General features: G+C 38.6%; 1 protein-coding gene across 1 annotated transcript in view; it reads left to right on the forward strand.

Moving 5' to 3' along the window:
- Positions 1–2,804: 2,804 nt before the first annotated feature.
- Positions 2,805–14,759, forward strand: part of npas2 (neuronal PAS domain protein 2) — a 34,895-nt gene continuing 22,940 nt past the window's right edge. Inside the window, exon 1 of the mRNA XM_020086152.2 lies at positions 2,805–3,180. The gene's annotated coding sequence lies outside the window, so the exon portion shown is untranslated. The remainder of the gene's footprint in view (positions 3,181–14,759) is intronic.

A 14,759-nucleotide genomic window follows, 5' to 3' on the forward strand; every position in this document is an offset into this window, starting at 1 on the left:
CTAACAACCAATGGTGACGTCATTTGGCAAACTGAAAGTAAATGTCCAATGATTCAAGTTTTTTTTTTAATTTAGAAAACTAAGAAGAACTAAGAAATACTTTATTTTATTGTATTTTATCCTTTCCACCTCTGTGGTCCAAAGAGGAAGGTCATGGATGATGTTACATCCAACTGAGCCTGGTACATCGACCAGATTGTTATTGGTATTGTGAGTTGTGGATTCACATGCTCACTCTCTCAGCCCTGACCCTCTTAAATGGACTTAAAAAGGAAATTCTCTTGAGCAGCTTGTAAAGTGGTCTGTTCGTTAATTGTGCTTGAGTGCTTTGGCAGTGTATGTCCTCTTACACATCATATGACCTCGCTGTGTGTGTGTGTGTGTTTATGATGACATGCCATTGAATTTGAGCTGTAATGTTCTCTCTTAAGAAAATAAAAGATGAAATGTTGAGGTCAGAGAAATATTTATCTCTGAAAATTTTTGTTCAATACTTATTCTCTTGTGTGTAATTATATGTTTCTGCAGAAGGAAGTTCATGAAGTGTAGTTACCTGAATAAATATTAAGCAGGTCTCTTATATCACAGAACCGGAATGTCTTCATAGCTCTGTTCTCCTTTACCTGTTCTCACTGCTTAGTGGAGTTACACACATGTTACGTAGCACTGAACGCACACACAAACTAGAATTTCAACAACAGACTGCAGTTTTTCCTTTTCAGTGACCTACAAATGTGAATCTTTCCAGACTTTGGAACATGCAAATAATAGTAATGCATTTTATTTATCAGGACATCAATAAGACAATATATAATAATAGGCTGATGAAACAGGGATAAAAGCAACAATGGTAAAAACAAGTCTAACAAGCCCAAATGTAAATCTCGAAAAAGAAGTGCTGCACACCCAGAGGCTGTTGATAAAAGTCTCTTCATGTTAAAGCCCTTTTTGATTTTAATAACACCTTAAATTAAGCAAGAACTAGTAGTTGCATTTTTGTGTGTGCATACAGGCAGATTGATAGATTTGATTTTATCTTGTTTTATCTAGAGGGGCATTCCACTGATTTTACATGTCAAAGTCAGTTTACTATGGTTAGTAGCCTACTACGTATGCGGTGCAAACTGTTGCATAATATGCTCCTCCTGTGACTGTAAGAACTTGGTCAAATCTGATAAAAACAACTCATGACACACCACTTGAGTAACTGGTTTTATTTTTTGGGGAACTATAGTTTCCAACTGGAAGAGTGAGACGCATGGGTATGACCCATGCACTCTCAGGGTTTACTGAGAGATGCAATCAAGCTACATGCAGGGAAGCTATCAAGCTGTATTAAAAATTCCAAACGTTATGTATATGCAATTCAAAATCCTGTTTTTTTTTTTTTATCTCTGTCATGTTAAGATCAATAGCAGTTTGCACAGGGACACTGATATTGCAGGGTTCACGAACATTTATTTTTACCAGGTACACTGCTTAGACTGTAGTTCAGAGACATTATTAGAAAGGCATTCATCATGGCAGAACATTCAGAGGCCCTGCAGCTCATCTGAAACCTCAAGTCACAACAATACATTTACATGCTTTGCCTGGTAAATTTCAGAGTTGAGTGTAGCTTGTACATTTAAACTTTCAAAAGGTGTGTATATTAAGCAACATGAGCCAAAATGTGTTCACCTCTGACTGCCATGAAGCTCTTAATTGGGATCATTACTCTTTTGTTTCATCACCAAGATAAAACCAAATCCACCACAGTGAAACAATTTACTGGTTGTTTTCTTTCTCAAGTGATCAACAGATAGAGTCTTGAATCATCAATGCAATAATGCTCTAAAATCAATCAAATCTCCATAATCATTCCAACGATATGAAACCTCTGCTAAGGAACGTTGTGCATTGTGCCTGCTGTGCTTTTACAACTTTTACTGCTGGGCTTGTTTTTGCGATGGAGTATTTTTCATTGTAGTATTGCAACTTTTAAGCATCTCAACTCTTTCCACAACGGAACTGACCCCCATTGACCTAAGGGTGGCGCCAAATCGTATGTCCATATGTTGGTGCACTCATGCATTTGCCCATTACAGTTTCAGAATTGCTTTGATCAATCCAAGCTTGTGTCTGCCAACATGTGATGACTGGCTACATGACGGCCTGAAAGTATGACTCAGAGACCAAAAGGCACGGAGTCACTCACACACTCAAATCACTGCACACCAATGTACTGTGCATGTACGGAACCAGACTCAGTACTGTTGTACACTGCTGAACGTGGTGTCTATTGCACCTCTGTCTGTCCTGGGAGAGGGACCCCTCACATGTGGCTCTCTCTGAGAATTCTATATTTCTTCCACACACACATACATACAGAGTCATGTTTCCATGACTTGAGAAGACGTTGCATTGACCTACATGGATTTCTGGAGGACACCTGGAAGCTATAACCTTAACCATGGTTACTACTTGCTTTATCCTAACCCTTCCCCTTAACTAAACCTTTGCATTGGCTTCCATTCTTTTTGGACGGCCTAACCAAAACCTTATCCAGGACCTCAGAAATTATGTTTTGTTGCCTCATTAGGATTGAGCTTTGGTCCTCATGAGGTTTGTGTTTATGGAACGTAGAGGCAATCACACACACACACACACACACACACACACACACACACACACACACACACACACACACACACACACACACACACACATACACACACACATACACACTTTATTGAGGAGCATATCCAGTCCAGTGGGCGGGACTGTGAGTGTGGTCGCACTGGCTGCACAGAGGTCTTCAGCCAGCCCCTCGTCTATCTGCCTGTCACTGTGTGTTCACGTGTGTGTTCGTGTGTGTTCGTGTGTGTTCGTGTGTGTGTCAGTGTGTGTGTCAGTGGACGGGACACGTTGTGAGCACCTCTCTGTGGAAAAACGGTGTAAGCTGTGAGGTGTGAAGTGTGTGGGCTGGGACGGGCTCTGGGCTGGATCAGGATCTGCCTCTCAACAGGCGGCCCCTCTCTCTCTCACACACCGGTAAGAATCATCTGTGCACGGAGGCGCAGCGAAGTTTCATCTGTGGGAAACTTTTTTTTTGGGAATATAAGACGTCGTATTTTTTTTTGTGATCATTTTGCCGGTTACAGCCTCTTTCCCACATGTCCCCGTCTGGCTCCGTCTGAGGTAAGTTTCCACCTCCGTGTTCTCGGTTCTGTCCACAGCGTCTCTTCGTCACTTCTACCCACAAACCTAGCTTCACGTTAGCGAAACATTTACGGTGTAAAAAGTAGAAACTCTTTGGAAAAACACAGTTTACTCACAGTCTGTTTTTCACCAAAGTCTTGTCTCGACGTAATTTGCTTCACAATATTCAAAGCAGTCGTATACAAATACACAAAACATATTTGTTTTCCTCAGTGGATATTTAGACTGTTTTAGGCTAATTAGCTAATGCATTAAGTTAACGGGTGCTTGTGTTTTTTTTTTTAGCTAATATCAGGATGACATTTGACTGACTGTAAACTGCAGATACACAGCATTTTCAAATGTGTTTTAATATTTTCTCTTGTATTAATATGATGAGAGGCAGTGTGCTATGAGTAATTGATACTAGACGCCAATGAAACGGTGTTGGGAGGCCATGGAGTTTATGTCTTGACTTGGCTGTATGGAGAGCAGCTGCTGGTTGACTTTATGTACAGGCACATCATCATATGTGGGACATTCAAACATATTGTATGACTCCAGGAGGGTGAAATATGACTACGGCCTATATGTGGTTGAGTAATCCAAATGGTGTTCTTGTGCATGTAGAGATATGGCTACTTGGACCTTTTCAATTAGTGGGACATGCTGGATTATGTGATTGAGCAAGAGCAATTTCACAGTTGAGGTTGTATAGGCTAGTTTCGAGTGATTGAAAATCAGGTTTTTATACGTATGTCAGTGTCTGCTGTATCTGATGACAAGTGTGTGACTTTGGTCAGGATCATGATGTACACTAGTGTGGAGGCCTGATCCACTCTGTTGGCTTGCTGCATCAGTGCTGACGTTGGCCCAGCAGACATGAATAGTGATCAGGACATGTGCTGACAGCTGAGTGGGACATGAAGGGCTGTCCCATGACTGACTGGATTGTTAAGCACCATACACTCCTTTTTACATCATGCTGCGAAACATTTGGGCCAGCCTGATGACTAATGCTATCTTCTCCTCCCTTCCGGCAAAATCTTTAGCTCTGTTTTACTGTAAATTTATCAATCTGAATTTTTATCCTGGGCGTGATGAGTTTGTGTATTCCGTTTTGGATTAAAGTCTGCCCCTATGGAGGTCAGAGGTTAATCATGATCCTCATCCTTTCTGCACTGTGGCTGCCCCCTATTGACAGGTATCTCACTTACAATATGGATGTCTATTTCTGCCACTTGTTACTGCCCTGGCAATAAACTAAATATATTGAACTGCAGAAATTACCAATCTTTTTAATAATCCACTTTTACTAATACTGCAGTTTTTGATAATAGCTACAACAACCTGTGACATATAATCAAACATATAACCAATCAGCCAGCACTCAGTAAAGTCCAGAGTCTCTTCTGCACTCACAATATGTTGCCACGTCATAATTATTTAATTTGTTTACTGGAAGGAGCAGCCACCCACAGGGTGGTGCACTACATATGCAGTTGCTGTAGTTGTTTTATGTTTGCCTTGTAACTTAGAACAATGGTTTGTTGGTATCAGGTGTCAATGAAGCTTTTCAGGGTTTAACAGTTTATAGTGTGGTTTATGTAATTCTTGGATTGTGATGGGGTGTGCCCATGAGAACATAGCGGAAACCCAAGATATCCTCACTCAGCAATCCTAACAGTTGGTTTGATTCATTAATAAGTTAAACTTATTTATTTACATCTATTTCTTCATATTTTATAATTAACCCTACATAATTACTCCTGTATGACTTAGCATATCACTACTTTACCCTGTCTCAGTTACAGGTTAAGATTTTTCTCCCTTTATTCTTTGTTTACATTACATTTTGTCAGGTCTTTATTTTTCATTTATCTCCACTCCACTGCTGTTTCAAGCAATATCAGTTTACAGCATTATATTTCACCTCCAAGGGCAAACCAAGCTTGGGGCCTGATGGAGATTTCTTTTTTCTGAGACACAACTCTGATCATTTATATTCTGTTTGTGCTTAAGAAGTACTGTATCTGGGTTTTTGTTCCTCTTTCCTGAAACTATGCTGTGGTGAACGTTAGTTAACTGATGACACACAGCCTCGTCTCTGATGTTACAGAGCATGTTGTGGGGAAAGTAGGTTAGTGGGCCATGTCCTGCAAGCTTAAACTGAATGCTAGTCTGAATATTGCTAGAGCTGCTTAGTGTGACTCGGCATGCACAAATGGTGCAGGTCTGTGCTGCTGTGAAGGGATCATTTCACCCCCCCTGTCTCTTTAAGAAAACAGAGCAGCGCTCCACATAGAATGAATGTTCAATGTTCAACCCATGGTGATTCATCTCAAACACACATGAAGTGGAGTTAAATCTGACAACAGGTTGATTTACATTACAGGTTGCAAATTACCCATCCTTGCTTTTCATAATCATTATACACAACATGAGAAGCCCTTTGTTGGTGTCCACACTATATTAATAGTATTACAGTATTACATAGTCACATTTGACTTACATTGGCATCAATGTTTCTTTTTTACCTAATCTTTGAGTTTAATTCTCTCTAAATAATTCAAACCTTTTGACTCTGGGTGCAAGAATTACTCTTGTACAGTGTATGGAAACTTACCTTTGTACTTAATTCCTGTATGCTAACGTATAGTCTTAATGGTTGCTGTAGTTTATCACACTTGGCTGTAAAAGTAGTACACTTGGGAAAAACAAGGTTCAAGTTCAAGAAACATCAGTCATTCCATATATGGTAGACGCAATACCTGACACTGACATCAGACAACAAAGCAACACTGAAAAACATACTAGTGACCTGTCCAGAGTGTACACTGCCTCTCACTCAATGTCCTCTGCAATTGGCTCCAGCTCCCCTCAAAGGATAAGCGATATTGATAATGGATGGATTGATGGATGGAACTCTGAAAGCATTTAATAGTAGGTCATACAATAGGAAAAGCTGAGAGAGGTGGGGACACACACTCTATTTAACAGGCATTTAAAGTATTTGTGATACTAATCAGAACCAGACTGGAGTCCCATGCTCCTTGACAGCCTGTAACAAAAGTCTCTGATAAGTGTCATGTGTGTCCTCTGTCCAACCTTTCAAGACAGATTGCAGTCCTGGAAGTCCTAGAATACTTTGTGCTGCTTGAGTGAATGTGAAAGCGTTTGTGGGAGTTGTACTAGAAGTTCAGTGTTGCGCAGAAAAAAACTTATTTCGAAATAAATAATCCCAAATGGCATCATACGTTTGTTTTATTCTTGGCTCGTCAAATATGAAGCACTTTGAACTGCACTAACCTGTATAAAAGGTACTGTACAAATAAAGTTTGATTGATTGAATTAACTGTTGAGCAAATCAAGTGCATCGCAATGCGTTATCAACAAGTAGAGAGTAGATTCCTATATAGAGTCAAAAAGTAATTAGAGAATGGGGTAGATTGGATATCTTTGTAGGACTGTTTGACTGGTCATCAACTAATGAGCTAATTAAATCTGTGCTACAACATTTTTGTCATTGGCTCAAAATTACATTATTGCTTTTTTATTATTCATGGTCACATCAGAATATTGAATCTGGATTAGTATTTGATGAATAGGTACTTATTCGTTTATTTTTCTCTCTTTTTATGTTTTGTGGTTTTCTTCTATGTTTTTTTTAAATTTGTTACATTATTGTAATGTATTGTTGTACTGTGCACTGCATCTGTTTTCCCCTCCAATTAATGGACTCACTGAGATACTTACATTAGCTTTGTGGTGCGTTTCATTTCATTTCTTTATTTTGCATCTGAATATGTGCATCCATCCATCCATTATCTATACTGCATTTTACCTTTGAGGGTAACCTAGAAAATTGTTAGAAAAACAGTTGTAAACAAAGTTTCTGTCACTTAATGCCTTTTACTTGTTTTTATATTCTTCTCTATGGATCACAGCATTTATGCCATACTTAGAAATGCTGATCAGCTTTTTTTGAGTCAATCCTTTAGAATTTAAAGTCTGTAACATCCTAACTGTAGTCTGAATGTTAAGAATCATCTGGATCATCGAAGGCCTAAAATGCCTTGTCAGGCTTTATTTTGATTATTGAACAGCTGCCGTGTCTCCATTGAGAAGACAGTGTTCTTTTGAATGCGGCTTCGAAGCCTTGACAGAGGAAAGTTGTCCAAAGAGATAACATGGAGTTTTCTGTTTGCTTCATACTGCACTATTCTGATGAGGTGCACATGACTTTTGAGACTATGACTGGTATTCATGTCACCCTCTTTAACCTCGTAACTATGACAGACAAAATGTTCAGCTCCAGTTATATAACTGCCTCTACAGACGTCATCATCCTTGCTGCTGATCTCTTGCTCCAAAGCACACAGTTATTGTCCTCAGTAGCTTCAGGCTCAGAATCACTGGGGCATGATTAAGACATTTAGCTGATTTGAAAAAAAAGTAGTTTTCTTCTGGCGCTAAGATTTATGACATTGTGTGAATTTGCTTCTTCCCTTTCTTTCCTTGCATGGAAGGAATGGCAATACCTTGTATAAACATCAGAATATTATGCAAAACCCTTTCAAAGACACTGCTTTAATCAGAGTAAGAAATGAAAACCCACCAAGCGGCAAATGCCAGTAGATTTTCTGTTTAAACCTCTGTACTAAAATAGCCTTGTAATAAAATACCTTTACCAAATTAATATCTTCCTTCCAGTTTCTATGGGCTGTTCAAGGACATAAAAAGCTTGATGGCAAACAATTTCCTTCAGCTAAACAGTAAAACAAAAGTCATTACCTTTGGTCTGTCTACGTCCAGAAGCCACCTCACTTAAATGCTGAGCTTTGTCTCAACTAAAATATCAGCTCTGTTGTTAAAAATAATTATTAATAATAATTTTCCAAACTCAAGCCTACTGTCTGTTTGGTTTAGGTGGAAAAATTAATTCAAGTCTTCATTACAGGCTCTAAATAGTCAGGGTCCACCTTACATCATAGAACGTATTCACTGGCATTCAGCCATGTAAAACTAATGTGTGACACAGCTCTTGCAGATGCTGCTCAACTATTGTGGAACCAGTCATAAATTAGATATGCTCCATCCATTTCTATTTTTAAATCTAGGCTTAAGACCATTGGTATCCTTGGTGCAGCTCTCCAGTCAGCATATGCTGTGTCTAAATGTGCCTTGAGAATAATGATCCATTTTACTTACTTATTTACTATCCTGGGATTGTCTGCTCTATTTTGAGTAATGGGCACCGGGCCTTTTATTGGAAACCCTGTCTATTTCATACAGCTGATTCACAGGACCTTTCTCTCTTTCATGACAAAAGGTCACTGTCAAGAATGGGTGTGGCTACACCTAGTGTTTCAGATGAAGAAGAAAAAAAGGTTTCATAATATGTGCAGGCCTAGCCACTGTGTGTGACCTAGATGTGATTCAATTCTTTAACTTAGGGTGTTGGCTGAATGTGCACAACTCTGTTTGTTTTTGTGGTGTAAAATACATAGTGTGGCAAAAGGCCATGAATGGGCATGTCAGGTTTGATGCTGAAATGAAAAGACCACTCCCAAAACAGATCTCTCTGTCATTTTGATGTTGAGTAAGTCATTTTTGTCTGTGTCAAGAGGAAAAACCTGGTCCTGAAACGGTGGAGGTTACACACCTATGTGAGTGTTATCTTCAAGCTAGGTCAAGATAACATCATGAGAAACCTGAATTGGTTACATGTAGCAAAGACCTATTGGTAGTGCAACATGTATTCTCTGGCATATGCTGTGTAGTGCATTTGTTTTCCTGTTCCCTCTGGATTTTTGTGATTTATATTAATCTATTACTGTATTTTACAACATTTCTAAATACAATATGCATCTTTTAAGAGCTCTCAAAAAAAAAAGTGATAGCTTTCAGGAAATCTGTAGAAAAATTATGTTCTTCCATTCTCAGTGAGATCAGGGGACATGGGTCTTGTACAGAGCTGGATGATTTAAAGGTTTAAAGGGATATTTCACTGACAAATTTAAATTCAATCATTATCTACTCACCACTATGCGGGTAGATAGAGGGGTGGGTGAAGTGTTTGAGTCCGAAAAACACTGTAGGAGTTTCAGGAGTAAACAGTGTTCTAGCCAAAGTGACCTCTTCTTCAGACATAATAAAATAACAGAAAAAACAATGTTAACTGTCCCTAGTTGAATCATTGACATCTGATTTTGTGTCCAGTAGTTCTTCTAAAATGTTTATTAATTTACAAATATATTTATTAATGTGTAGCTGTCATTAACATCAGTTTATATGTCAGATGCTCTTTCTGGAAATGGAAAATATCAACCTTCCTGCACTTTTTGGTTTCTTTGGATTCAAAATAAGACATGGATATTTGGTCATAAGGCAATTCAATATTCAGCTACTTGTCTACCTGTTCTGTCAATGAAGCTTTTCATTACTAGATGCTTTCTTCTATCAAGACAAATCTGATTCTAACAAGATGGCAGTGTTTCATAACAAGGAAAATGAAAAAGCAATAGTTAGAAATGGAGACATAGGGTCAGTTTTTCCATGGATTGCTTGCAAAAGACTATTTCAGTTCAGAGCCTGTGCATGAGAGAGTGGATGCTTGTGGTTTTACTGTCGGTCACTGATGAAATCAGAAATTATCATATTTTTCTGGCAATCAGCCCAAAATATCTCTTGGGTGGCATTGTAAAACGATCAATACACTCCCACAGCCAGGAATTTAATCAAAGATGTTGCCTACAATCTGAGCTTGAGACAGCAGTACAAAGAAAGCGCTGCATTGCCCTTTCCACCCATGCCCTAGAATTGTGACCCACATATTTGCCCACACACTGCCTTAGGTAATTGCATCTTTTCCTGAGCAGCAGCAGACAATAAAAGGCCTGAAATAATTTGGTGATTCATTTAGAATCACTGAAATAATATAATTATAAGGACATTTGAGAGTGGATCTACCTGGTGAAAGGATGTTTGTTTTGTGGGTCTGCTTTCTCATGGAAATGATGTGGCCACCCACCATGAGGCTGTGACGTGTGGTGAATGTGTAATTATAAGGCACTTTGGGTGAAGTATCACCAAAATCATTGACAAATGTTGTTGAATAAGCATCAAAAGTAAAATATAGAGTGAGTGAAAGAAACCTACGTAAAATGTGCAGTTAGACTGAACATGAATGAACACAGTAAGTGAGTAATTAATTAATTAATTATTTACATGGTTGCACCGAGATCTCAGCAGGGTATTTGTAGTGCGTTGTCTGTTTGGTTGTGTTGTGTGCATTTGCAATATGTTTTTCTAATTTCTTATATTGTGTGTATTTGCAACATGTTTGTCTATTTGGTTTTGTTGTGTGTATTTGCAGTGCGTGCTTTTTCAGTTTGCTTGCATTTTGTGTATTTGAATGTTTTTTCTCAAGTTGCAATCCACTGAACTTTTAAGGTCAATCTAGTTATTAGTCACAACTGTGGTGTAATTTATTAAAATGAAATTTAAAAATACTTGATAGTTACACCAGTGGTATTTTTGATCGATTGACTAAAATGCTTTGTTGAGTCATCAAAAAGTAATGTTTAGATTTAGTAATTGATTCACCATAATTCGGGTTGTTTACACAGATGCAGTAATGGTGAGCTTAGGGAAGGGCATGTCTTTTTTCCTTAGTGCACAGCAGGTAAGGATGTATTAGATTATTGTGACTATTGTCCAGCGCGGGTAGAGCTCAGTCAGTGCAAAGGTTCAGCTGTGGCCCAAGGGAGAATTATTGTGAAGTTGCTGTTTGCCTTAGATGGACAGCACTTGCGGGAAAGCACAGCTCAGAAGGGGCACAAAGATTTGTTTCTTTACTGACCAGTGCCTTTTTCCATTGGCTGCTTAATGGAAGAAAATGCTATTTGTGGCGACAAATGCGCCAAATAGTCAGGGCAAGGCATGTTATTTTTTATTATCATCCAGAGACATAGATAGCAAATCAAGGTGCTTTACAAATGCATGGAAATAGAAAGAATTAAGTAGATAACAAGTCATTTCCTTGCAGCATCCTTACTCTGTTGTTGTGTAAAGTTGTAGCTAATGGGGCTAGGATCATCTATATTGAATTACATCGTACAAAATGTCCTTGACTTAAACATTGCGTAACTCTAAGCCAACCAACCAGTCTGAATGGATGGAACAATGGTTATGTAAAAAATTAGACACCATTTCCTGTGATAAGGTTCAGTTGCTGCAGGTAGAACATCTACTGCTGTTGTGATGTTCTTTTTTCTTTGAGGGAAGACAGAGCTCAGCAGTTTGAAGCATTCACCAAAGTCAATCTTTCAATTTATAGGGAAATAAATGTTTCATTTTCATATATTTATTAATTGCACATTTTCTAAAATACTGCTTTAGTTATCTTACATCATCCATACAAGGCATTTAAGATTTTTATAAATATCATATTATTTTAAGAAATTATTTTTATCAAATAACATTTAATATAGAAAGTAGGGGATTCTAATTTGAAGCTGCAAGAGTGATATCGCTTTATCATATCTATGTGCCCAGTATTAAATGTTGTGTTACTGCTATTACAATGCATTAAGAATGACTTCTGGTTGTGATAATGAGGAAAACATGCAGCCAGAAAGGTTGTCTGCCACTTAATTAATATGAATGAAAAAATATCCTCCACCTGAAGTAAAATGGAAACCAGTTGCTTAATGGACATCACTACCTTGGTTGGGGGAAAAATATACAGCACACATTGTAACCATGGGAACACAGAATGAACAGCAGTGCCACAGTCTAATTAATGACAGTCAGTGCCTCAGCAGAGGGCCACAATGACATCATCGATACCAGTATCACAGATGTACAGTAGCTTGAGGCAATATGTCTTAATGTCTGAGCGATCATCAAAATAATCCAGTTTTTCACTGACATAAAGGCAAGCAGCCTGGACAAAGGTACAGGATGTAAAGAACCCCAACCTAGAGCATTTACTACGTAGTGAGGTCTGCTTATGAGCACTAAATGTCATCTCATTATCCAATAGCATGACCTACATAAAAGAGCGGAATTAATCTCTATGTAGGCGGATGGTGAATAATGCAGTAAAATGTGGGAGATCTTTATGAATCTTGGATGTCTCACACTTGTTGGTCACAGACGTAGCAACAATTTGGTTCAGAATGATCTTGTGTCATCACTCTTGCATTATTCGCCTCTTTAGCATTGTTTTGGTGCCAATAAATGTATGTATTGTGTTTTTGCATTAGTTCTTTAGATATGTTACATGACAAGCAGCAGCTGACATTGCATTCATATATCATTACACCTTTTTGAACTATTCTCTTTAGCATCTCACTTACGAGATTCAGCATATTAATTGAGATATTTATGTAGTAATGCTAAGAGTTCAAAGCCATATTGGAGGTTGCATGTGTGGTTTAATGTTTGCCATGTTCACTATTTTAGTTTATCCTGTTAAGATGCTAACAATTGGTACACATATAGGCACATATATGAGGATGATGGGGATGTCATTAATTTAAAACATATATGTTCATAAACAAAACTGTTAGACAGATGGAAAATTTGAGCAGATGAAGGTTCTGGATGAAAAGTCATTTTGGAACATTTCACTGTGTCTGATAGCTATTACAATTTATCCAATGGCGGTCCATTCATTATAGTTGGTTCGATCCCAGTTTTCCCCATCTGCTTGCTGAAGTGTCCTTTGGCAAAATACTGAACCCCAAATTGCCCCTCAGAGAAAGTGCTGGCCATAGGTGCACTGTATGATTGTGTGTGTGAATGGCAAAAAAAACCCAAATTCATTTTACTGTGAGTTATGGGTTGTTCTTGTTATTTCTGTGTTAGATATGGGTTTATGGTCATCAAACCACATGAGAATGTGGTTTGAACTGAAGCCTCAAGAAACCATAATACCCACCTGTCCATTAGTTATACTCATTTAAACTTAAGGATCATTGCAGTGGCCAATCCCTGCTGACATTGGACGAGAGACTTGGTACAACCTGAACACGTTCATAGTCATCCAGGGCTGCACACCTATGGGAAAGTTAGAATCGCCAATCAACTAAACCTGCAAGACTCTGCGAGGGAAAGCAGAGCACCTGGGTGTAACTCAGCATGCTTACTGCACACTGAATGGACCCATTCAATTGAACAAATCTAGCTAAATGAAAAGATTGAACTCTGCCATAATGGGTTTCTACTCGCATTTGTGCGTGTTTTATGATACAAAGAAAAAATTGTGGTTGCTTTTGAGTGTGAAGTCTTCAGCAAGGCAGCCAGCAAATAAAAACCTTGGAAAGTAATACTTCTTAATTGAAATATAAATGTTTCTAACATTTACTTATTATTAAGATTTAACGCAAGGTTTTAAAATGATTGTTGGATGAGCCCTATGGTTGCTGTTGACGGTGGAAAAAGTGTAATTTCATGCTCTTTCATACATTTCCAGGTGACTGAATGGAATAGTTTTGTTTCCAGTCTTCATTTACTCTGGCTGACAGCATATTTTGTATAGTGTCTTTGTCTGAGCTGAGTCACCTTTGTTGTTTGTTTCTTTTATACTAGTAATTTCCTCATTTGGGAGGGTACAGTAACAATAATTCATCATTCCTGCTGTATTACACATGCTGTTTTTGTTCTGTTTCACAAGTGTGTGGTTACCTAGTGATTACTGATGGTTGACTGCAATGTACAAGCAAACTGCCTTCCGATTGGCTGACCTACCCTGTATGCACTGCAACCTGGTCTGTAACTTTTCAACAACACCTAGAAGTTACCATAGTAACTGAAAAAAAAGATTGCAATTTGGCTTTGCCCAGCGGCCGACCAACTCAGCGTCTGTCCTCCACCTGACGTTCACAGAAACTGGAACACCAGTGTGACACAGTGGGAGCTTCACACAGAAAGGGCCAACATTCGGAATTGAATTTGGCTTGACTGTGTGTGTGTGTGTGTGTGTGTGTGTGCGTGTGTGCGTGTGTGTGTGTGTGGTTCTGTAGTGTCTGGTGGCCTCACTGTTTAGTCTGGCTGAACTGCAAGATGCTTGCAATCAATACAGAGTTGTGGAACACTCCTATGTTATTTACTGTTATTTTGTTTAGAAACTCTGACAATGTATATCCTAGTTTTACCTCCCTGAAGGAAATGTTATCACCTCAATACAAGAGGTATCATGCCAAAGACTTAAGTTTCCTCTGAGGACAAAGATGTGGTTATTTAGTTTATGAGGTATGTCACTTGAGGCCCAGTGAGACTGACTGTGTTTCTCTCATGTTTGGTCTAGCATTTGTCTCTCTGCTGACACCATGTCTCACATGGTCTGGTTAAAATGACATTATACTGGTACCAAATCAGAGGCTGGATCAGTCATCAAAATCTGGACATCTGCAACAGCTGCAGACAGAAAAAGCTGTGGGAAAGTGTGACTCGTTTACATGAAGATGATCACTGAGGTAAGTGATCTTCAAGTTCAGCATTGCCTCAACTGTGTGCCTCCAACTCATGGGCATCTCAAGAGAAATCCGAATCATAAAATGTTGAACACG

Source organism: Paralichthys olivaceus, chromosome 15, assembly GCF_024713975.1.
Source record: "Paralichthys olivaceus isolate ysfri-2021 chromosome 15, ASM2471397v2, whole genome shotgun sequence".
In the NCBI taxonomy this organism is placed as follows: Eukaryota; Metazoa; Chordata; class Actinopteri; order Pleuronectiformes; family Paralichthyidae; genus Paralichthys; species Paralichthys olivaceus.